Raw genomic sequence first — 26,724 nt, 5'->3', positions numbered from 1 at the left:
AAAGCACCAACATAAGTGAAGTCATAGTTTAAGTGAAATTGAAGGAGTGTCAAAAAATATTTCTTTTATATTTATCCTAAAACTCTAGGTCAAAGAGCTTCATGTGATGTTCCCTGGGACTTGGTGCCAAGAATTTGGTAGACAAGCTTATGATCCCTCTCTTCATCACTCTTATTATTTTATAGATTTGGAAAACTTGAATAAAGTTTATATTTCATGTAGATGGAGGTTATCTATTATATGAAGAAAATTTTAAAATTCATCTGAAGAGATACAGCAGGATATACTTTCAACTAACAACCTGCTCTAATCTGTTGTTTCCTAAGCTAAATAATAGTTATATAGTTTTTCCTTACGTTAAAGTCCAAATCATTAATAGATAGTGTCATTGTTTATTCTGTTGTAAAACCTCTTGCAAATATTTCTTTCCAATTTCTTTCCCTTACAAGTAGTCCATTCTGTCTCTGAACTCCTTTTGGACTTGGAAAGAGTCTGGAATAAGAGGAACTGGATTCAAATATTGGCTTTGCTACTTAGTACTTATGAGACCATGGGCAAGAAACAGTCCTTCTGGGCTCCAGTTTTCTGACCTGTAAAATGAAAGGATTGGACTAAAGAATCTCCGAGATCTCTTGCATTCTAATTCTATGATCCTCTTGGAATCAACACCACGTAGTTCAGCACTTAATTGCTATCTCTTTCATGTTTCTTCATCTTGTTTCCCTACCAAGACTATTGGGAAATAAGGAAATGAGGTTAGTTTGCTGTGAACTGTTTTTTGATGAAGCCATTTGGCTTTTGAGTCACCATTTCCTTTGATAAGTGTTCATAGACCATTTCTTAATAACATGTGCTAGAATTTCACCAGCAATTGAAGGCAAGCTCATTGGCTTTCACATTACAGATTCCACTGTCTTCCTTTTAAAAAAAATTGGGACAATGTTTGTTTCACCTTCTCCAACCCTGAAGTACCTCTCTTGTTCTCTATGACCTCACAAAAATCACTTGACAGTGACACAGCCATCGCATCCACTACTACTGATACCCAAAGATCCAAATCTAGCTCAATCCCTTCATCAACTAGGAATCCCTTCCACAGAAAGCGTTCTTAATCTTTTGTGAGTTAGACCTCTTTGACAGTCTAGTGAAGCTTATCGAAACATTTTCACAATAATATTTTTAAATATAAAAAATAAAAGATTATTAAAAAAACAATTACATTGCAATATGTGTTTTTTTGTTTATTTTTAAATAAGTACATGGTCCCCAGGTTAAAAAGCCCTACTCTATGGCATCCTTGACAAACATTCATCTAGGCCCCTCTTGAAAAATCTTTCATTAAAGGAGAAATGACTGTCTCCTCAGGTAGCCCAGTCAATTTTTGGATAGGTCTCATCACAAAGACAGTTTCCTTATGTAGACCTTAAATCAGTCTCTGTGAAATTCTCAATCATTGTTCCCAGTTATGCCTTCAGGGACAAGTAGAACCAGCTTCATGAATAAATGAAGGAAGAAGCATTTATTAAGTCTTCACCATGTGCAAAGCACCATGCAAAGGTCTGGGGATCCAAATAGAAGAACAATACAGTCTTTGTCCTCAAGGAGCTCCCATTCTCATCCCTCTTCCAGGTTAAAGGCTTTCAAATACTTAGGGATCACAAGCCTCTAAGTCTTCTCTTTTGCAGATTAGCCATCCTCATTTTCTTCAATTGAACCTTACATGGTACCACCTCAAGGCTTTTTACCATCCTGGTTGCACTCCTTAGAGATTTTCTATCATATCATTGTCTTTCCTTAAAAGTAGGCTCAGATCACATTCCAGATGTGATCTGAGCAGGGCTGAGGCCAGTGGATCTACTGAATCCTTCATTTGGGACACAATGCCTCTTTTAATACAGCCCATTTGGGGCTACTATATTGTATTTGTGTTTCATATTGAGAATTCATTTAGTGAGCATACCAAAACTCCCATATACTTTTTTTCTTTTCAGATGAATTTCTGACTAGCCATGACTACCTCATCTTGTACTTGTGAATTTGACATTTAAAGCCCAATGGTAGGACTTTACATTTTTCTCTTTACATTTCATCTTGAGGTCCAGAAATTCACAAACATCATCTTCATTTGATTCAGTGTTCTAACATGCTGAGATCTTTTGGGGTCCTGATTGTCATCCAACATGTTAGCCATTCCTCCTACCTTTGTGTTATTTGAAAATTTAATAGGTATGTCATTTATGACTTCATCTAAAACGTTGATAAGAATAATAAACAAGATGGGGCCAAGCACAGATCCCAAGCACAACTCTAGGAACATCTTTCCCACTTGACATTTAGTAGTAAGGACTATTCTTTTTGTCCAGCCATTCAACCAGTTATCCACCTATTACCATCTACTCACACATCTGTATCTTATTCCCAAAGAAAGCACAAATGCTAAAATCTAGTTAAACTGTGTCTACAATACTGACCTACCATTCTAGTCACCTTGTCCACAAAAGGGAGATGAGCTAAGTCTAGCATGACGTTTTCTTGATTAAGCCATTCTGGCTCTTAGTTATCATTTTTTTTCCTTTGCTAGATGTTTGTAAACCATCCCTTTAATAAGTTCTAGAATTTTGGTATAAATTAAAACCAGGTTTATAGTTTATAGATTACATTCTTATTCCTTGGTGGAAAATTGGGTCAACTTCATTGTTTCTTTAGCCTTGAAGTACCTGTCCTATTCTCTATGGTCTTTCAAAAATTACTTGACAGAGATTCAACCATCACATTTAATGATTCTTTCAGTACCCTGGGTTGTAGTTAATTTATTGCTGCTAACTTGAACCCAATAAAGTCATCTATGTACTCTTCCTATTTTTCCTGTTTTTCAAATTCTTGTCAACCAAATTGATTCTGTTCTTTCATGTCCAAAGACTATTCTCCTTGGCAGCAAAAATAAAAGCAAAGTAAGTTTTGCCTTCCTTTCATCATCCATTAGCATTGTCCCATATACCCCAAAGTCATGCTTATAGCCCTTCATTAATTCTTGTCTTTTCTCTTTTTCTTTTTGTTGTTTGAAAAATGCACTCTTGTTGTCCTTAACTTTGATAGATATTCTCAGCTCCTTCTAATCTTTAGCAGCCCTGATACTATTGTTACAGAGTCCACCATACTTTTGTATTCATCCTCCATTACCCAATTCATATGTGGTTTAAATGGCCATGAAACAGCCAAGTGATTGGCATAAAAGGTTCTTTTATAAGACTTTTACCCCTGAATTTTCTTTATGCTGATTGTATATATTTAGATCTTCTATTGTTTTTTTCTTTTAAACTCATGCTTACTGAGGTATGAAGGCAGAGATATGAATGAATAATTCATGGTATTCTCTTAAATTTTCATTTTTCATGTTAATGTCCTTCTCATTAATGAAAACTGGCTGTGATATAGTGGAAAGAGATCATAAAGTAAGAGACCTGGAGCTGAAGATACCACAGAGGATATGTGGTCTAACGTCTCATTTTACAGATGAGGAAACTGAGATTCAGGGAGGTTAAATGATTTGTCTAAGATAATAAAGGGAGTCAGAGTAAGAAGGATTTGAATTATAGTCTTCTCATTTCAGAGGCAACATGCTTTCAAATGTACCATGTTGGATTTGGAATCATAATACTTGTCTTAGCTCTGTTGCTTACAAGCTACATGATGTCACAAATCATTTGTCTTCTCCTAGTCTCAATTTTTAGCAGCTAAATGGCACAATGGATAGAGCACTAGGCCTGGAGTCAGGAAGACCTGGGTTCAAATCCAGCCTAAGACACTTTCTATATGTGTGACCCCGTGAAAGTCACTTAACCCTGTTTGTCTCAGTTTCTTCATCTGCAGAATGAGCTGGAAAAGAAAATGGCAAACCAGTTCAGTATCTTTGCCAAGAAAACCCAAAAGGAGTCATTAAGAGTCAGGCATGACTGAAAACGACTAAACAACAACAACAGAGTCTCAATGTCCTTATGTGTAAAATTGAGTTAATTGTATCTGTCCTTCCTAACTCATAGTATTGTTGTGAGGGTCTAATAATCTAACTTTTATAAAGCACTCTTAGAAAACATAAAAAAAATGTCAATTGTTATTATTATATATAGTGACCTCAATTATCAAGAGCTTACTGTTCATGAGAGTTCAGTGGCAAAAAAGGGAGAATGGTGAGCAGCCCTTTTCATCTAAAAATGATTGAAAGTCAGAAAGACCTAAGGTCAAATCCCATCTAAGAGTCTTACTAGCTGGGGGAGCCTGGGCAAGTTGCTTACCTGTCACAGGCCTCAGTTTCCTCATCTGTAAAAAAGGTTAACAATTGCACTGATGTTACAGGGTTTTTATGAGGTTATACAGAGATGAAATATATAACATGCTTTGCGAGTCTTAAAATGCCATAGTAATGTTTATTGTTGTTATTAATATTATTCTTATCATCATAATTATTATTATTGCTAAGTTAATGGGTGTAGACACTTAGAAGAGGTGACACATAAAAGGCTTTTCTACTTCATATAGGAATATTAGAGATCATAGATTGAGAGCTGAAAGAGGCCTCAAGAAATCATCTAGATCATTTTAAGGACAGAGGGGTTAGATAGTGACCCAGGTAGTAAGTACCAGAGGCAGAGATCAAATCTAGATTGGAAATTCTGCTCTCTTTCCATCATGGCACTTTGCCCCTAGTAGACTCAAAACTTGAATTCAGAGACATGAAACGAAAAAGCTGGCAGGGACCTCGGAGACAACTTATTTCAATCCACAACCCCCTGCTGCTCCACTTTACAGTGTTATAGATGAAGAATGTAAAGGCCAGAGAGGTTAAATAACTAATACAAGAAGAGAGGTACTAAGTATCAGAATTGAAATTTGAATCTACATCCTGACTCCAGATTTGTTATTGGTTCCAACATATACACTGCTTCCCATGGAGACCATGACCACGTTTTGAAGGTGGACTGAGCAGGATTCTCACTCCAATACACAATTCTTTCTGCATCCCACAACATCTGAACTCTGAGCATTAAAGATTCATTCCTTTGGATCTCTAAGTCTTTTAAGTCTTCAGAAGTGGCTTATTAAAATCTAATAACCACTGCCCACCCACCCCCAGAGGAGTAAAACTTTAAACCCTGTAAATCATTAATACCTTAACAGTATAACATCAATTTCCATGTGCCAACTTAGAAAGGGAATCTGACCAATTAAAGAACCACATCATCTCTTACTCCAGGGTGGTTAGTCCTACTGTCTTACCTGCCTATGAGCCCACCCAGCTGTCAGATCCTGGTCCCACACTGGAAACTTTCTTACTGTCTGTCTAAGATACTGATGTTTAGACAAATATATTTCTTGACCAGTTAGCAGAGTAAAAACTCATGCATCTTGGAAGTCTACTGGCAACTGCTTCCTGAGCTCCTGCCTCCCCACCTGGAAGGAAACTAAAAACTACTATGGCACGGTGAACTCTGTGTTGAGTTGGGGAAAATTCTGAAAGAGGAAGCTCACCATATGTCATGTTATCTGTGGCTGAGGCTGATGCTGAATGATCACTTGCTCCTCCCCAAAAAGAACTGATTGAAACCTGGGCTTTCTCAGCTTCAGCACAGGCAGGGTTTCTATGGAAACCTTATTTTAAAGGGAATGTCTTAATTTAGCTCTCCAGACCACTTTTGGGGCACTGTGGACGTGTGTGTAGCAGGAGGGAAGAGGGTGTTTCCATCCAACTATGCCAGACAAAGAATAGGGAGGTATTGAACCCATCCTAGCCCAACGAATATGGCTATAATTGGGGGGCATAATTGTCAAAATGACTACAGTAGAATCCCCAAGATTCTCCATGTGACCAGAGAACAACAAGAATGGTGTCCTCGAAGGGACCTTTGCTCACACAGTCTGACATTCACAGAGATCCTCTTAGCATGTGGGAGACCATTGGATACCCTTTGCTTCCAATTCATTCCCTTTGCTTCACATTCTCCATTTTCCTTTACTGTAGCTGGTCAGGCCAGGAATTCTGAGTTCTAATTCTTGTAGTTGCTAGTCTTGTCATTCTATCATTTTTCAGCTGTGTCCAACTCTTCACGACCTTCATTCTTACTGGGCACCTACTATAAGCTTAATAATAAGCTAGGTATTATATGCGAGGTGAGGAGAGAAGACATAATCCCTTCCCTCAAGTATCTTATGATTGAAATAAGATAATAAACAATTATAGGACAATATGAAATATCATATAATCAGATGCCTGAAAATATGCTTAGATCCATAGTCCAATGTTAGAGGCACCCTCCTGAACCAAAGGGACCCGGAAACTTTGGAGACCTCTCATTTATTTCTGATCTATGTGCCCCTACATAGGTGGAAGTTTGGATTTTCAGTAGATGACTCTCCTTTCCCCCAAAAAGGACCATCAGTTCCCCTTGAAAAACAGGAGGCATCAAAGATAGGATAGGTTATATTTATATGGCAAAGAACTAAAAAACAGATTCCTGATTCCACAGAGAGTTAAGAAGTCCTATTCTCCAACCTCAGGGGAGTTCTGTGCAGTTGCTATGGTTCATAATACTGCCTTGGGTGGGGCCTCAGCAAGGGGCACCTGCTAGGTCTGCCTCTACTGGTTGCCATGGCTTTTTCTCTGCTCTTGGATGCTGTCCTAGTCTTTGTGCTGCTTTCTTCTTCCTCTCAGCCACACCTGCCTCTCTACCACCTGGTCTCTCACCAGTGTTCAAGCCTGATGGTCTGGCAAGTGATCCTTCTCCCTTAGAGATGCTGCTAGCTCTTCAGCAATGGGACCATGGAAAAATTCTACTGAAGCCTCAGGTGGCAGCGTTACTATTCTTATAGACCCCAAGAAGAATGGCTCTGGGCTATTTACATCATCTGGTTTTTCCATTCAAGTCCCACAGCCCTACCCCACAAACAAAGGAATGGCCTTTTCAGGAGCTATGGAAATTTTATCTTGTTTTGATTGTTCTAAGGTCTTTATATTTTCCACTCCAGATCCATCTAATTACCTCCCCTACCAGCAGTCTTGGAGTTTGGGATTCCTTTTGTTTGTGCTCAGCTGTTCATTTGGTTTTTGCTTTGGGCATATAAGAAATAGGAAAGTGGCAATTTCGGAGAAACCTGAGAAGACTTGTGTGAGCTGATTGAGAAGGATGCGAGCAGAATCAGGAGAACCAGGAGAAATAATAACAACACCACTATAAAGACAAACAATTTTGAAAGGCTAAAGAACTCTGATGTCAATCACAATGACCAACCAGAAATCAAGAGGATTTGTGCTGAAACATGCTACCTAACTCCTAACACGGTGGAGTTAGGGTACACGATTAAGGGGTGTGTGTGTGTGGTGTGTACATATACACACATACATCAGTATATACATATACACACATATATTCATATATACATGGACATGGTTAATGTAGGACTTTCTTTTGCTTGACTACAGGAGTTTTTTGAGGGGAGGGAGGGAAGGGTAGAGGTGAATCAGTAATAGGGAGAGAAGGTGGATTTTCATTCAAAAATAAAATGAAAAAAAATTAAATTGATTTTGCCCATCCCCCCTTTAATATACTATGTGGTTGCTATTTAGCCCATCAAACAAGGGAGGCCAAATGGACTCCCTGTTTCTGAGTTAACTTTACATTTGCTTATCTTTAGAAATTAAGCGATCTGTCTAGGTCACCGGTCCTGAGTCATTATGATTTTCAAGCTAAAATGTACTAAGAGAAAGGCTTGGAGGAACTTTCCTCTAATTCTCAGAAGAACCCTGATGTTTGATGGCTGAACTGGCAGATTCTCCACTGGCCAAACGTCTTAAAAAGCCTTCCATGCCTTTGATCCTTCCTTGGAATTTCAGCTTCAAATAGAAAGAAAATAAAGATTAAAAAGTCATGCTTTCCAAAGGTGTTGAAGACAAGCCATCCTCACATCCTAAAGTAATTTTCAATACGTAAATGCATTAGCAATAAGGTGCACCTGAGCAGTATGTCTATCTAACTTCTTTAAGGAGAAGATGGCCTCTTGGGGAAAGAGTTATTTTAATCAGTATATGTTATTCAAGTTGCCCTTGGTAAGGACTATTTTAAATATCTGTGCTATTAATAACATGTTTAATCTTTTACAAAAAGGAACTACAAAATTAAAACGTGCACGCACACACACACACATCAACACTATTCTCTTCTCTACTTTTTAGTTACAAGAATTACACCAGTATTACACAGAACTAAGAGACAATCTGACATAATATTGTGGATTGAGGATGGGTCTTAGAATCAGGAAGACCTGGGTTCAAGTACTGCCTAAAACATTTACTGATTATGTGACCCTGAACATGTCATTTAATTTCCCAGTGCCCCTAGGCAATTCTCTAAGACCTGAAGTTAAACAAGTTGCCTATGTGAACTAGTGAAGGGAGCTCCCACACTAGAAATGACCTACACCTATAAGTCCAGAGTAGCAATAACCACAAAAAGTCATGTAATTAAAACTGGAAGTCCCCTAATACTGTTAATTCTGTGTAGATATAGAAAACTGACCCTCTATGTAAAGAAGATTGATGCACACTGATAAGGGGAATGCTTATATTAGCTTTAAAAGTAAGAAAACAAAAACTGGCCTGTCCATTTTTCAGCATTAAACACGTAAATTAGAATTAATTGTTTAAAAGCTAACTACAATCATTGAAAGTCAAAGTCAGCACCTGCCTTTAAAGAGAAGGCTCCTTTCCATTCATTCCTCAATGTAAACCTCAAATCAACATGATGAGCTCTGTTGGAACCATTATGGAGAATAGGGGCATGTATCATAATTGTAGCTCACGTGAAGAGTTATCTATCAAAAACTTTAATGACATTGTCAGAGTAAATCTTAATTCATTTCAGAGGTGTCTTTTGCTTTGGGGATGCTGCATCAACTGCTTTTAAATCACAAGCAAGAGCTGTGGCAAATGATCAAGTTAGTTTTCTCTGCCTTAAATAACGTTGCTTATATGATACCACAGTTCAATTCAATGAGGGTAGAAAAGACCATCAAAATGGTTGTTTGACCTGATGTGTGAATTAATTAAAGTGAAGAACCTTCTGTACATCTAGAGCAGCCGCATTCATTCATTCAACAAATATTTACTGATTATATATTACTATATATGTAGCACTGTGCTGAGCACTGGTGAGGGGAGACACAAAGTTTAGATGTGAAAATCTGCCTTTCCTCATGGAAATTAACAGCTGAAGGATAAGACACAAAAAAGTAGCTATAGTAAAGTATAAAAACAGGTTTGTCAAAACAGAAATGGCCTCTAGGTTTCTCTGAACTGTGTTTTCTAACAGTGTGTATGGGTGGCTCCTTCTAGGTCAGCTTCAGTGACAACACATTGAAGAATATTCCAGAAATATACCAACTGGGCTGGTATAAACATGCAGGGGAAGATTAAAGGGTAAGAAACAGCATGATTAAAATGGACTAGGAAAAAACAGAAGTGGGGAGAAAGAGGAATGGCCACTGGGACAAGGGAGCCCTGGGGGCTACATCTTATCTTGCTATGCCATACCCCACTGCTGGAGTTACTGCTGTTCTTCCTTTTCTTCCTACTGTAGACCTGAGCGTTGATATAAATGCCCAGTGGCAGACCAAGGAAGCCCCTCCCATTGCAGATGGGAGACCTGGAGAACTGGATTTGGCCTTGAAATAATGTGATAGGTTGTATAGGAAATACAAGTTGTTTTATTTGATATATTCAACAGGTAGGTTAAGACAGGTAGTCAAATTTAATTAGACATGTTGCTTCCCCTCAACAATGCAGAATTTGCCTAAACAATCACTAGTATTGCCGGAGAAAATAAAAACCCTTCAATGGTCAACAGAAGCAACACTTATATTTAATTAATGAAGCATAAATCAGATTTTTTTAGTGTCTTTCACAAAGCAAGTCTTTCTGACTGGGAATCATGGTAAATCAACTTTTCAAGAATACAGCCCATATCTATAAAACTGTCTTCTGAGATGCCTCATTATATCATGTTTGGTTATACTGCAAGGTAAGACTACACTTCCTATGTATGGCAGTGGCCAGGGCATTAAACCACCACCATAGCTCAGAAAACCTCATAAAATCACCTCATAGGATTTAGAGTTATAAAAGCCCTTGGAAATGATCTAATCCAACTCCTCCATTTTGCACAGCAGGAAACTGAAACATAGAGCACCTAAAAGACTTATCTTAGATGATACAGGTACCAACCAAGTAGCAGAATGAGAATAAAAATACTTCAGTCCTCTGATTCCAAAAGTAATGTGGATGTGAGAACTGACACCCAACAAGAAAGCTATAAAATTGAAGGTTCCTTGGCTTTAGGGAATAAAGAGTTTCAGACTGATTTCTTCATTAACTTGACCTCACAGGACTTGGAACTGGAATGAATTGTAGAGGTCATCTAGGGAAGCCTCTTCATTTCACAAATGAAGAAACTGAGTCTCAGAGAGGGTAAGTGATTTGCTGAAGATTATAAAGGTAGAAAGGAGCAAAGCCAGGACTTGCCTTCAGGTTCTTTGACTCCAAATCTAGCATCCTTTCCACCATACCTTAGATCTCACTATATTAAGTTGGGGCAGCTAGGTGGCACAGCAGATAAGAGTAGAGTGCTGGGTCTGAGTACTAGCTGGGTGACTCTGAGCAAGTCCCTTAACCCTGTTTGCCTCAGTGTCCTCATCTGGAAAATGAGCTGGAGAAGGAAATGGCAAACCACTCTAGTACCTTTTCCAAGAAAACCCCAAATACGATTACAGAGTCAGACATTACTGAAAAGACCGAATAACAACAATACCTAAGTTACCAAAGCAATCAAGGTAAAAACCAATCCAGCTATTCCACTACACTTCAGTTAAATAGATTTCCTTTAGATAATCACATTATGATGCAAAGGAGTTTTATCTCCCAAGTGTCAGCCAACCATACATTGCATCCATTCCATTATGCTCCCCTAGTTAAGGGGTTGTTCAGTATTCTGTGGAGAAAACTCATGTTCACTGTACATTAAGCAGGGTAGTTTACCAAGTGGATGCTATTTCTCCTTGATAAATGAGGATCAGAATGTATTTACATGAGAGGACAGAGAAACTGGTTTCCCAAGTGTGATAAAGGAAATAGTGATACATCACTCTTTATAGACTAGTTGTGAGTGATAAATTTGGTCTTCTATGTGTAAGGTCTCCGGACCTTTTCCTTCCAGCTCCAAAACACACCTCCTGGCAGATGTGTGGTTTGATTTCCATTTCAAGAACCCAAACCAATCCAGATGCTCCCATTGAGGAGTTGGATAGCTTTCATTGAAACAGATCTGCCACTTTTTCATTCCTGGGGGTGGAAACAAGGTTGTAGGGGACCAGAAGGAAACTAAGGCACTTAAAAGTATTTATTGATTGAATTGCATGGACAAAGACAAAGACAAAAGCTAGGATATGGATAGGGAGAAGAGATTTTGGAGAACAAGTCATCCTCTATCTGAGTGAGAGGGAGGATAACATGATAGACTGGAGCATGGAGCTTGAACTGAGATAGCTACATTTGTTTTAAAATTATTTGCATAAGAATAATATAGGGAACAATGTACTAGACTAGAAGCCAGAATATTTGCCTGCTAGGTTTGGTTCTACCACTCATAAACTATCCTCTCAGGTAGGTCATTTAATTTCTCCAAGACCAATTTTCCCCTCCTGTAAAATGACAGGATTGGACTAAATGATGTAGCTTCCCACTCCATGAATCTATGATTCTTTGAATATACCTCTGTGGATGTTAAAGCCAACTTGGAATGTTGTTTTAGTGCCCAATCTAAATGGCCAGCCTGTTCTCAATTCAACAGACATTTTTAAGGGCTGGCTGCTTAGAGAGCACAATGTGCAGAGTGCTGAGGAAGATAACACATTTTAGATAAGAAGAGGTCCCTATCCTTATGGTAGGTGGATATGACACAGATAAATTGAATACCTCTATAGGGCAACCCTCTCCCTCCTCTAACCCACTCCCCCAGAAGGTTTCACTTCATCACTGTGACCCTGACTAATGACCAGTCTCACCATAACTTTGTCATGAAGTATTATCTATTATTGTTGCTACCAGAATATCTAGCTGTAAGTAGACCATGATTTCTGCATAGGAAATTTTCTAAGAATCCATTTCTCGGGAGCAGAGACATTCTTTATTATCTAATAAAATAGTTATATTGGGAATAAGAAGCCCATGATTCAGCTAACGCAATTCCATTAGCAGTTATCACCACTCTTTACCGTTAAGCTTCTGTTGTGTACCAAATGTTCTTTTCATCGCATCCATCCACTGTTTTTGCTGACTTTGAAGTTAAGTAGGAAGTGTCATCTGGGTTTGCTCATAATGAATGTCAAACCTGGATCACTAATAGGTATGTATTGTATGAAACTTATTCTAAAACTCATATGCTAGCAAAAGAAATATTCTTGGACTAGAAAGCAGCATTTAAAGCCTGGTATTTTTCTACTGATTTGGGGATCATCATAAAATCTCCAAGCCTTTCTAATAAGTCATAGCAAAAACATCCAAATAAAACACAGAAAGAAAAGAAAAGAACCATGGGGTGACCCTGAAGGCAAAGGCTAGCTGTTTCTGTCATCTATAGGCTGATTATGTCAAAAATATAATTTATAAAATGTATCAATATATGCATATAAATATATTGAAATATAACACATTTCACAGTTAACCTGTTTGATTTATTTTTTTTTCCTATAGCAGAACATAGTAACTGAAGAGCTGGTCATGGAATCAAGAGACCCTGAGTTTGGGGTGGCTAGGTGGCACAGTGGATAGAATACTGATCCTGGAGTCAGGAGGACCTGAGTTCAAATCTGGTCTCTGACACTTATTATCTGTATGACCTTGGGCAAGTCATTTAACCTCAATTGCCTCAAAAAAGAAAAGAAAAGAAACCATGAGTTCAGGTTCTACCTTGAAAACTCTCTGCCTCTGTGACCCTGGGGATGTCATTTAATTACATGATAATGGTGGTTTCATCCTCTCAGTACTCTAAGCAACCATCTAAACCTATAAGTTGCTTAGGAAGGGGCAGATGTCCACTAGTAGGAACTATCAGTGAAATCACAGGTCTAGTCCCTTATCCCTTATCTCCTTTCCTCCTAGCTACTAATTTATATTATTGATCTGTTCTATAAGAGGAAACAAACAAAAAATAACAAAACAGGTTTGTTTTTGAGGCCCTTCCTTGGTGTTTTTATTTACTCATTTTTTTCTAATTTACTAATTCATTTCCTAATACATTTCATTTAGTAATTTATACTATTAGTAGCTAGGGGGAAGGAGGACGCAGTAATGGCATCAAACTGAAGTTTGACTAGGTTAAGTTTTAAGGAAACAGGAGTCCTTACTTGGAAATCTTAAGTGGCAACAGTATAAGTGAAATGATTATTAAATGGAAATCCAACTCTGAGGAAATGAAAACAAAAACCAAGGAGGGACTCTGAGGTTTCAAATACTGCAAATTTGCTAAAATGGCAAAAGATAGGAACAGTAAATGTTGGAGGGGTTGTAGGAAACTAAGTACACTATTGCATTGCTGGTAGATCTCCATTCATTACAAACATTCTAGAAAGCAATTAGGAATTATGCAAATAAAGGTACTAAAATGTCTATACCTTTTGACTCAGAGATTCTACTTCTATGCTTTCATCCCAAAGAGGCCGTTGATAAGAAGAAAGTGCCTATATACAGTAAAATATTCGTAGCAGAATTTTCAGGAATAGCAAAAAATTGAAAATAAAGTCGATAATCACCAATTTGGGGATGGCTAAACAAACTGTGGTACAGGAATATAATAGAATACTAATGTGTGTAAAAATGATGACTATGAATACAGAGGAGCATACACGATATACATGAACTGATGCAGAGTAAAGCAAACATAACCAAGAAAACAATGTATACAAAGATTATAACAATGAAAACAGAAAACTATTAAAAATTTCAAAAGTATATGATGTAAAGTAATGCTTTGAAGAAGAGATAAAGACACTTCCACCTCACTCCTTTGCAGAGGTGGGAGATCCACAATGTGGTATGATGCGCATATTTTCAGACTTTTATGCTTTATTGATCAGTTATATTTTTCTTCCTTTTATCCTCAGAATATTATTTGTTAAATGGGATAGTTCTCTGGGGCAAGAGGAAGTATATTAGGGGAAATCATGGTGATGTAAAAAGCAAATGATGTTAATAATTTACAAAAATACTAAAAAGATCTAGGCAAACACATAATTAACCATACTTTTCCATTTTTATCATTAGGGGATGACCAGGACAGAATATTGTATACATTGTCACTGTATTAGATGCTTTGGCTTAATTCCATTACCTTGTCATATAGGATGGCTCAGTCTGAGGATGGGTGTTAAAATGACTGATGTTAAGACAAAATGCAGTAATAAGGCATATTATTATTTGACAGGTAGAGTGACTTGCTAATATTTAAGCAGGCCTGCTTCAATACCTGCTCCTCCTTCAGTGACAAGGCCTCACTATTCCTCCTACTCCACGAAGATCACAGCATCAGTACACAGACAATGAATCCTACCACTGACCAAGGGCCAGCTGAGGCACAATATACTCTCAAATAACAAGGAACAGGCTTCCTTTATTAGGACAACATCACAGTTCATGAGGAAAACATAACTTTCCCTCTCTTGCTATGCCCCCAAAATTTACTGAAGGAAAGGGTACAATGAGTGTGGGCACAAAAGCTCTTTAAATCCTGGCCTCTCTGAATATCTATGAATACTCTTTTCTCTCTTCTCCCATCTAAACCAAGTCCAGACATCACCCTCCTGATATCATTGGTCCTCTTCAAGAACAAAAGATGAACAACAGCAATAACTCTATCCTGCAAGAATCAGATCCAGTTGCAATCCTAACAAGACGCCTTCTCTGATTACTCCAATCTACACGCTGAACCCCTACAGCTGTACCAGTCACTACCACCGAATTAACCACTTCATTATTTGAAGTATGTCATGTCTGTCCAAGCTCCTAAATCCCCAAAGGCACAGCTCATGTCTTTCTTTCATTGCCTGTCTAACAGCTCACAATTATGTAGCAGTACATGAGGTCTTACAAAACACCTTCATCTACACAACAATTCTGTGAAGTAAGTAGTGCCAAGTTGCTTTTGCTTGTTTGTTTTTATTTTTTTCTCTACTTGGCACTTAACCTCTTCACAGTAGTAAGGACCGACTCAGCATGGAAGCTCCCTGCACCAATGCAAAACAGCAACTTCTTTAACTTATGATATAAGAGGCATTTGAGCACCTAAGAGGTTAAGTGATTTGCCAATGGTCATACAGCTACTAACTGTTAGAGATGGAATTGAACCCAGGTCTCTAAACTCTAAGGATGGCCCTCTATCCACTATCTCACTTTGCTTTTTTTTTTTTTTTAATAATCTACCTCTCCCCTTGCCATGCTTGTCATAGGACTAGACAAATATCAGCAAATACCTGTTGAATTGATTCTGGAAACATCTAGAGTTTGAGATAACAAGATGGCCACGAAAACACACCTTTTTTTCTGTTTCCTTTTACAAAACAGAGCAATTCCCAATGGATAGATAAGTGGAAAGGAATAATAATACCTCAGAGGACTTGAAAACTCAGTAATAATTACAGATGGTATTTACATAGTGCTTTAAATTTTGCAAAATGCCTTTGCAGACTGGTTTGCTGGCTACACAATTCTCCCCCTTACAGATTCAGCCAGACTTCCAACTCATCTATTGTTATTTCTATGACTGTACCCCACCTTGGACCTCCCTGATGCTGGCCACCTACCTGCCTCTTTCTATCATTCTTTTAACTTTTTCTTCCATTTCTTTAATCTCCTGTCCCTGACTCCTCCTAACACCCACTTGGAATGTACCTGGAACACCTGCTTCCAGAATTTACCCAAGAAGTCTGTATTACCTCCGGGTCCCAGCCAGCATAGATAATAATGCCTATCATTACAGTAAGGCTAAGACTAAGACTAAAACAGATCTGGGGTGGTTAGATATCCAGACCTTTGCAAGGAATAGCTTGAAACTAGAATTCTATCCCTTCAGTGATCTTTGCAGACTCCTAGATCACACCCAAACCTATATCTAATTCTTAAAGGCACTGAGCCTTAAAAAAAATCATTCAGTTTTAAAAATATACCAAAGCATTTCACAGGGCTCTTTCAGAACAGAGATCTGCAATGGTTGCTGGACATCCTTCTTGAGCCCTTTGCATTTTTCATGCTGAAACACCTCTCCAAATAAGAAGTTTGTTACCTGTTGTATAATCAGATTTCCTACTCCTGTCAAGCTTTATAGGAAGAACCCCTAGTCTTAGCATCTAGGATTTGGGGACTGAGTTCATGAGCTTCCTCTTCACTCAGTTCATGGTTTAATAAACTTTGATCACATATCCTCTTAGCAAGCATATTTACAGACTGAAGAGATCTCCCATTCTTAGAGTCAGTCTCTCTCTCTCTCTCTCTCTCTCACACACACACACACACACACACACACACACACACACACACACACACACACACACAGAGCCCTATTCCTACAAGGCAACTACAAGTCAAACAATCTTTCCACCATGCTAAGCAATCTATTCACCAGATAGTTTACTGATCACATGGGAGCTACTGGGAAGGTTGCTTTTAAACCTTCCTTCCAGTGTCCCCTGCCCCCTCTGCTAATCTACTAGGGGTGTTAGTAATTAGCACTAATTAGCACCTGCCAGGTAGTCATCCCGGAGCCTTCCTAACTTAAGGGAAGAGCTCTTCCTGTTGTGCCTTCTTCCAGATCATCGAAGAAAATATTAATTAAAACTTATCCAGGTTATCAAGGCAAAAGAAAAAAAAAATCCCTTCTGTCCTTGGTTTTCTTTATTTTCAGTAAGTTTTCAAAAGGTGACACAGATTTTCCTACTCTGACTTTGACAACTCAACTATCTCTACATCTCCATGATGTACTGTTTAAGAAGGAAACACAAATTTTACAAGACACAAAATACAAATGTTAAAATTCCAGCCATCACCTGGACTAAGGTTCCTGAGGTCTTCCATTCCTTGCTATATATTGACAAATTCCAGTGACTGGGTGATATAAATGTGAAAAACTTGGTTTCCCTGCATTTGAAGAATTCCTACCACCATCTGCTCAAATCTGTTGCATCTTAATTCTAGGCTAATTCTCTGGAAAAGTTAAAAAAGGGAAAATAGAATTGAGGTCTAAGAAAGAATCAATTCGGAAAATGAGGATCTGTGTTACATTCCCATGTGCAAGAAATATACTGTTATTATTACAGGCAGATAAGAGGCTATTTCAGAAAAAGCCCAAGCCTGCTTTTTTTTTCTGGAGATTTAGGTTCTACTCCTAGGTCTGACACTATTCATTCCCTTTGTGATTTTGGATAATTTACCATGCCTCTCTTCACCTCAGTTTCTTCATCTGTTAATGACAAGTGTGAAGCAGATGACCTCTAAGGCCCATAACAGCTCTAGTAATCTGTGGTTCTGTTTGTTCTGCCATATATTTTCTTAGGGTGTCTTGCCCCTGATGGCTTGAACCTCTTGACTAGTACCTGAGTACCTTCACTGGTATTAGAACATTGTTAGGATGGCAGAATGGCTAAGAGTATTCTCTGGTAAGCCATGTCTATTGATTCTGGTCATGCCTTGCCATCATAGCTTTGCTCCAGATTCAAAGACACTTCCACCCAGGCAGTTGGCAACATCACCAGAAAAACACACCCAGCACCTCTAGGAAAACAAGACCATAACTCAATTATAATGTCCCCAGAATTCATGAATGCTACCCACAAGTGATATATGCAAGCAACCTCATTTCTGGGTCTCTGCTGTCCAGCCACATCTCAAATCCTCATCTGGCTTCTCCTTTGGATTTTCCTCATACTCAAATTCTCTGCAAAACAGAACTATTACTAATCCCCAAAGAAAATAGACCAGCTATAGTGCCTCTCTATTCTTTCCTTAAATATGCTTGACTAGAGTAATATTTTGTTCCTGATTTTTCCCTGCAGGTGGGACATGAAGAAAGAGTCCTGGAGCAATCTAAGATGACCCTTACTTGAAGTCTCTTACTTGGAATGAGAGAGGAAAGTATGATAGTGTAGTAAAACACAAGAAACCTAGAAGCATTATCCCATACTCATAGAGGATACAGAGGCCCTGGTAAATGGGAAGAATCCTATCATAACGGGCAGGAATAAAAGTACTGTTGTGATGCTGTTGTTGCCCTATTGGAGGATACTGAAGGGACATAGATGATCACGAGGCACGTGTCTTTCTAGAGCATGTATCCAAGATATGATGGAGATCTTGTTTGCCAAGTCTCATCAAACTCACCAACTGCTACTCACATCTTCTGATTCATCGAATTAGTATATATAATTCATGAATGAAATATACAGCCAGAAGAAACTAGTAGTATATCTCCAATGATTTTACAATGTTAGATGAGAAACTAAAGCACTTGGAGGTACAGGTGACATTTATCTTCCAGTAGGTCATGACTCCAGAACAAAATCAAAGATATAAGAAGAGAACAGCATAGGAAAGCTTTAACTGAAATTTAAGGGAGGAGGGGAAGAGAAAAATGCAGAGAAAATTAGATGCCAGTAAAATTAAGAGGGGTGACATAAGTGGTTGGTGCCATGTATTTCACAGGATAAAAGAAGAAAGAAAAGGGATGACAGTATAACCTGTGAAAGATGTCCCTAAGCCAATATAAAAAGTTTGGGTAATTAACAAAATGGATTTGATATTTTAGGATAAAATAGTATGTATGGCATCTTACAATTAGATGTGAGATACCTGAATTTCCCCAGAGATAGGGGAAGTGAACTACCTAAGCTTGAACAAGTAGTGAGAAGCATAACTAGGGTTTGAACCAAGGTCTTTTGATTCTCAGTTCATTGCTCTTTCTACCATGCCATGCATGATTTCAAAGCTATCGTCAAAATCTCATGAAATAACTTCACATTAATAATTACATTTCTATTGTGTGATTCATACTCAGGATAGAATATGGCAATGGAAAGGTATACTTTGTTCTAAAGAAACTGACCTGGTAGAAAGGGAACTTTCTATCAAGAAGGGATGTGCCTTTATGAAAATCCACATGCCTAAAGGGGTAAACATTGTAGAAAGCACTTGGGGAATAAAGAGAGAGAAAGTAGACTATCAAAACAGAAAGAAATGAAGGCAAAGAGGAAAGAGACAAGATTTCTTTTCTCTTCTTTTCCTTCTTTTTCATCCTTTTTTTTTGCTTCTCTCTAATAAAGGGAAGTCAGGGTCCCATTGGAGAATGGTGAGGAAAATAACCATCATCCCAGAACAATTTTACAGCAGCGGGCTTTGGCTAGAATGCTGCTATAATTAGTAGCATTATCATGACATGACATTGGGCTAAAGTAATGTTATTCAGGATATGCCTATATGGATTTTTTTTTTAAAGCTAACATGAAGGCAAGTTAGGTTAGGCAAAGGGGATTTTAACTACTTGGACATCTACTGGATATCTCATTCTACTAAAAGGGGAGCACTAGACAAATTCTTGTCTTGACTTGATGACAATTTTCTCTCTCAGAAGGTAAAGGAAGAACTAATACTCTGCATTTAATTTTGGCTGACAAGAAGAACTGGTTGCTCATATGGAAGTGACAAGAACCTTAGGAGAAAATGACTGTCATTTTGGAGCTTGTGACAGCCCAGAAAGGGTACACAGTGCATAGTCCGACACCTACTTGAAATTTTAGAAGAGTTGATTGCATAAAATTCAGAACAAAGATAGTCATTATCTCATGGATTGTAACGGTAAAGTACTGAAGAGAGTTGGGAAGCTAAAAAAATGAAATTCTTACAATGGAATCATAAAGAGGAAGACAACAGTGAGCCATCCTAAGAACAACAAAAATGAGTTGCACAAAAAGCTCTCTGTTAACCTCAGATTTTAAAAGGCCATATATAATGATCAAAGGAGAAGCACATAGCTTGTACTATTGGGAAGACTGAAGTCCACCAATGTATTGAGGTTTGCAAAAAATGTTAACGATGATTCGAAGTCATCTTTAGAGCTATTTTCAGAACAAGAAGAACAAGAAACTACTTACTGTCTGGGGAAGATATATTGGGTAAATGGTGTAGGATTAAATGATACTATGTTTATAAAATACTTTAAAATCTAAAGTGTTAACATCTTCTATTATTATTTTTGTTATGTTATTAAACAGAAGGAAGAACTACTCAATTTGTAGTTTGTTTCCATTTCCTTCACCAAGATGAAAAATCTTCAGATAAATAGGTAATACATATTATTAAGAGGAAATGGAAAAAGGACATGGTAGAATATACCTGTAATTCCTGTTTTTGGGGAGTTCTGAGCTTCAGTGAGCTAAAATCCAGGGTCTGGGCTAGAGACAGCTGACACTGCTTCTGATTGTTAAATTTTCATTATGAGCATTTACAACTCAGAAATCTGTAAACATTATGAATCAGGGCCTGACGTATTGTTCTGTTGTTTTCTAGATTTAAAAAGTCTTTTTAAAATGATAGAGAAAATATTCATAATGCAGATTAAGCTTAAAAGTACATGGAACATTTTTGGAGAACCAATTGTTAAATATATAGTAGGACACCCTGACTACAGTCAGTTGGGTGCACTAAGTTCAACACCAATACAGTGGGAGATTAGGTGGAATAAGTCTACTTACAGAGAAGACAAACTGGCCTAGGTCAGATATAGACCATAGAGATCAAACTCCTGTACCAATCATAAGTGGGATCAGTCAACTAGTGTCTGCTGCACTTCTAGCATGGGTAAGATGGAGAGGCCCAGTTTCCCAATGCATAAACAAACTAAAGAATGAATAAAGAGGAAATTGAAGTCCTAATAGATGAAGGAATCAAGAGCATAACAAGCTATTCTATATTAAAGTCTTCAGGTCCAGGAGAAATAATGATAACATTTACACATATAATTATGAAACTATTGTCAGTAATTATAAAAAATTATAGTGAATATTAGAAGATAGAGAATGACAAAGGGGTGTGTGCGTGTGTAATAGAATCATCAAACTACAATGAAAGTGATCCCTGAAAAATTATATAATGAATTATTAAACAGATGGTCTTTGAGTGCTTAGAGAAAGAAAAGTAAGGATCAAAAAAAAGCTAGAATAAACTCAATAAAATTAAATTGTGCCAACTAGTTTTATTTCCTTTGATGCTGAGCACAAGAATGGCAGGTCAGGGTAATTCTAGGGATATAGTCTGTTTTGAGTTAAGGCATCTGACAAAATCTCTCCTATTATTGTGGACAACTTAGAGAAATCTGAGTTTTATGAGAGTTTGCTTAGGTGAGTTTACATCTAGTTGAGCAGCTGTGGTCAAAGACAACTGATTAATGACCCAACATTAACCTAGAGGAAGAATCTTTAGGATTTTTCATTTCATTAAGTTTTTTTCTATAATAGTTATTAATGTTTAGATCATCGCTATGTATTAAAGGGGATAGAATAGTATAGTGAAAAGGCATTTGTATTAGAAGTCAAAGGATTTCTGTTCAAATCTCAGCCTTGCTACCTGTGTGACCTTGGACAAATCACTCAACCTCTTTGAGCCCCTGTTTCCTCGGCTAAAAATGAGCTAGATCAAAGATTCTTAACCTGGAATCTTTGAATATATACATTATATATATATATATATATTATATATATATAATATATATATATATACATAGAGAGAGAGAGAGAGATAAATGTCAATGTGATTAAACCAATCCTTTGTATTCCTGTGCCTTTTGTTTTATGCATTTAAAAATATTCTTACAAGGGATTTACAGATTTCCTTAGACTTCCAAAGGGGTCTGTGACACACAAGAACCTCCTGGATTAGGTGGTCCCTAACATCCCTTCTAACTTTAAATCTATGCTCCTATGATGTGTCCATCTTATATGGGGCAGGTAGGTGGTGCAATGAATAGAGTACCAGGAGTCAGAAAGTCCTGAGTTCAAATCAGGCCTCAGACACTTACTAGCTGTGTGATCCTGGGCAAGTAACTTAGCCCTGTTTCCTTCAGTTTACTCATCTGGAAAAGGAAATGGCAAACCACTTCAGTATCTCAGCCAAGAAAACCCCAAAAGAGGGTCACAAAGAATCGGACATAACTGAAATGACCGAACAACAACAAATAACAATTATATGCCATGGACCTTATCATTATTATCAACTACTTGAATGAAAATATGGAAGATGTGTCTATAGTTGCATCATTACCCTGATCTACAATTCTTGCATCCATCAAAAAAGGAAATGACATTTGTTTAGCATGATTTGTTCATTGTGAACTTACTATGCTGGCTCCTAGTGGTCATTAATTACTTTTCTAAGTGCTCAAATGTACAGAAACACCACAGAGTTGGGAGGACTAGTTAATATCTTGAATGATGATGTCAAGATGATCCTTTGACTCTGTGAAGTTGGGCTTCATGGCCTCTGAGGTCCTATCTAAATCGAAGAGTCTATGATGATTATTAGATAATGAAATGAAATATTCTCCAATCTACTTTGCATGACCTTTGTTCCACTGGTGACATTTGGGAGAAAGCACTTGTCACAAATTCAGATCTTCCTAGTTGTCCAATGTACCATTCTAGGTGCCAGTAAAATACTAATATATCCTATAAAAATTCCTGATTTTACATTTTATATGGAACTCATCGCATTGGCCATATAGCTTAAGAAACAAGATGCTTCTTGTTTCCCACCTTCTCTGAATATAAAAACCAAACTCTATTCTCTGAGCTGATTTTGGCACCCTCTTTTAAGAAATAGATTTCAGAGGAAGCATAGAAAGTCACTGTTTTCCTTCTGAAGAATGAAAGACTCTGTCACATTTTTCCTCTACAGAGAATACCAGATGCTCCTTCAAGAATGAAACACTGTCTTGGTAAAAAACTTTTTCTTTTCAATCTTTTCTTCTGAAAACAATCCCTTGGGGACTTGGTTCATTAGGTGATAAATTTAGAAATAAAATTGGCACATTTAAATTAAAAAACAATTTCAAATATGCGTGTTTTCATCCCAAAGAAGCCCTTCAAGATACAAAGAGATTGGAGAAACAGAGTTGGTTTAGGAAGGAAAAATATAATCAAAAGCAATGATAGGACCAGTCTGCACTTTGCACCTGATCTTTCTTTCATTCTGTCTCTTCTTATTCCCTGAACCAATGCAGACCAGGGCTGTAGTGACTTTTGCTTAGACCTCAAGTACAAAGGCAAGTGATTATGGTGAATTAAAGGTATGACCTGCTCCCCTCCCCTTCTTATCCTCTCCTCCCACCACACCTATGGAAAAATACATGGTTTTGTAATTTTCTGTTATTTTTAAGCTTCAAAAAATTAATTTAGAAAACACAGAAACATGTTCTAAGAAAATGTATTGTGTCAGACCCACAGTCATTAGATAATTAGAATAAGGATGGAATAGAATTAGAGAAAAACACTGAACTGGGGAACCCAAACTCTGGGTTCTAATTCCACCTCTGCTCATTAGTATTTGGGGGACCTGAGAGGTCAGTTAACCTCTCTAAGCCTTTTCCTCATCTATAACATAAGCATGCTACTACTTCTCTTGGCTAAGACAGAGGGTTGTTATATGGATAAAGTGAAACAATATTTCTTTGCAAGTTTTGAAACCTAGTAGAGAAAGAAGAGCTTTGGTTTTAGAGAAAGAGGATTTCAATTTGAATACCAGCTCAGATTCTATTGTGTGCTTTTCATCAAATTACTCTCTGAGCCTCAGTTTCCTCATCAACAGAATGGGGATGATTGTAGTTGTACTGCTTGCTTCATTGGATAGTAGCAGAGAAAGTGATATGTAAACTGTAAGTGTTATATTTTAGACTTAAATATGGAATATATGAGAGATAGAGACTGGACTTGTGATTTAATAGTTAATTGATATAAGCAATCCCTGGATGAGGAAACTCCCTCCTCTAATGCAGGCTGGTACCTTCATTGCACCGTAGGAGTCTTAAAAGAGTTGCCTAGAACATTGAAAGGTTCAGTGACTTGTCCACAGTCACAGAGGCAGGGTGTGTCAAGAATGGGACATGAGTCAGGTCTCTCTAGTTTCGAGGCAGCTCTCTGTCCCTTTAGAATATATAATTTGTTATTATTCACTAGCTTTTGCAGAGAGAACAGAAGCAAGTAATTTTTTCATTAGGAAATACATAAATCAGATCAAGGCTACATTAAAAGAATATGCTCAATCCACCAGAAAACCTGCAGCCAAAAGAGCAGCTCTGGTGATTTTGCCCTTGAAACAGGGATCACACTGGGAGTGTGCTATGATATGTTTAACAACTGGCTCTCTAAAAAAAAAACAGCATACATTTTAAAGTTTAATCTTCATTATTAACATTTTTTCCTTTACTTTCTTAAATCTAGACAATCTACAAAACAACAAATCAAGCCCTGATTTATAGCATTTACTGATTTCAGAGAAGTCGATGCTGACCCTAGAAGTTTAACAGTCAGATGGAGTTGGCTCCAGCACACCCTTGGGTTGAAGGTAACTGTGTTGGAACTCATTAAAATCAGTTGATGAATGAATAGATATTGAACATTTACAATGTGTGCAAAAGTGCGCTAGGTACTGTGGGGCATGCAAAAGGAATATTAGATGCTTTCATTTCCTGATGAATCAAGGGGCCTAGCATATTTCTGATACTAAGAGAATGAAATAGAACATTCCCAAGGGCTAAGTAGTATGGTACAGATACTAGGGCCTCTGCTTCATGATGCAGACACAGGCTAATACCATTTGTCATCCTCCCTGGCCCTTGAAACTGTGTTCAGCCTTTATTTCCAATCATTTGACTCCCCTAATTCAACATCTCTCACATCCATCTCCTTTTTTCCATTCACACCACAATAAAGCCCCATCACTTCTCATCCAGGTTACTCTAATAGCCTCTTAATTTGTCTCCCTGCATTCAGTCTCTAATCCCATCCTTCATATTATTACAGTTAAAACCTACCTAAAACAAAACTTTTAGAGGTTTGCCATTGACTACTTGACAAAATACAGACTCTTACTTGACATTTGAGGTTCTCTCTTATCTGGATGCCGCCTACCTTTCCATCCCTTTTTTTGATCTTACTCTCCTCCACAAATGTTCCAGCCACACTGGATTACTAGTCATTCCTTGCATTTCAAATCTTAACACAAGTCATTTTCTATGCTCTGAATGTACTCCCTCAACTTTGCCTCTCAGAAACTTTGCTTTCCTTCAGAGCACATGTTAGATGCCATGTCAGGCCTTTCCTGGTTTCAGCCAGTTGTTTGCAGTATCTTCCTCCACAATGTTTCTTGTACTATACTTATTTTTGTACAATTTGAAGTACCCGAGTAGAATGCAAACTCCCTGAGTCAGGGACTCTGGTTTTTGTCTTTGTGTTCAAAGCATTTAGAATAGTACTTCATACTTTTGTTGAATTGTCTCACCTCCCTAATGCTGTCTATCCCCTATACAGACTTCCCTATTCAGCCTATTGCTTGGACTTCTGATATTATCTGCCCCCTCTCTTATGTCCATCTTTTCCCCAGCTTGAGGTCATCCCTAGTGTGACATATCCCACTGACAGATAAGCCTGACTACGACATTCTCCTTTCTTGAAGCAGCCTCCTATGTCTGCTCTGCCTGAGTTGAATGAGCTGAGTTGTTTTTCATTCGTGTCTGATTCTTCCTAACCCCATTTGAGATTTTCATGGCAAGGACCCTGGAGTGGTTTGCCATTTCCTTCTCCAGTTCATTTTACAGATGAGGAAACTGAGACAAACAGGGTTAAGTGAATTGCCCAGGATCACACAGCTGCTAAGCGTCTGAGGCCAGATTTGAACTCAAGAAGGTGAGTCGTCCTGACTCCAGGCCCAGCGCTCTATCCACTGTGCCACCTCTCTACCTACGTTAAAAAAAATCCATCTTTCAAGGCTTATATCCTCCAAAAAACTTGCACTGCCTATTCTTGCCCATGGTATTTTCTTTTTCTGATCTACCACAACCCTTATTGGTCTTATTCATTTACTACTTATACTTAGGTAGTTAGTTGTTCATGCATGCTGTCATTACCGTTTCCACTAAACTGTAAGTTCCATGAGGGTGGGCACTGTATCTTCTACTTCTGTTTTTCATAGGCCTGCTGCTGGGCTACCTATGAATAGCTGCTGAATGCATATTTGTTGATTCTGAAAGGCCTTCCACATAAAGTTTAGGCTTAAGGCATAAATAAAGAGCTAAATCACTGACACAAGTTTGATTGGGGTTTGTTTTAATAGCCAGCCTCCTCCCTCAAACCTCAGTTGCCATCAAAAAATGAGTTCTAGCTGTCTCAAATAGAGTACATCTTCCATTATAGGCCTGCAGCCCTACTCAGCCACTAACTCAGAGCAACCTCATTTGCATTCTTCAGCATGCTGAGGAAACAAAAGGGCACAGATAGTCTTTTGAGAGGCATGTGAAACCTTTGAATTATGAGTCATCCCAGGTGGTATTGCTTGCCAGGGTGATAATGACAGACCATGCTGTAGGAAGGCACCAG

Source organism: Vombatus ursinus, unplaced genomic scaffold, assembly GCF_900497805.2.
Source record: "Vombatus ursinus unplaced genomic scaffold, bare-nosed wombat genome assembly UNPS02014959.1, whole genome shotgun sequence".
NCBI classification, from domain to species: Eukaryota; Metazoa; Chordata; class Mammalia; order Diprotodontia; family Vombatidae; genus Vombatus; species Vombatus ursinus.
Note: the sequence above shows the minus strand (reverse complement) of the source record.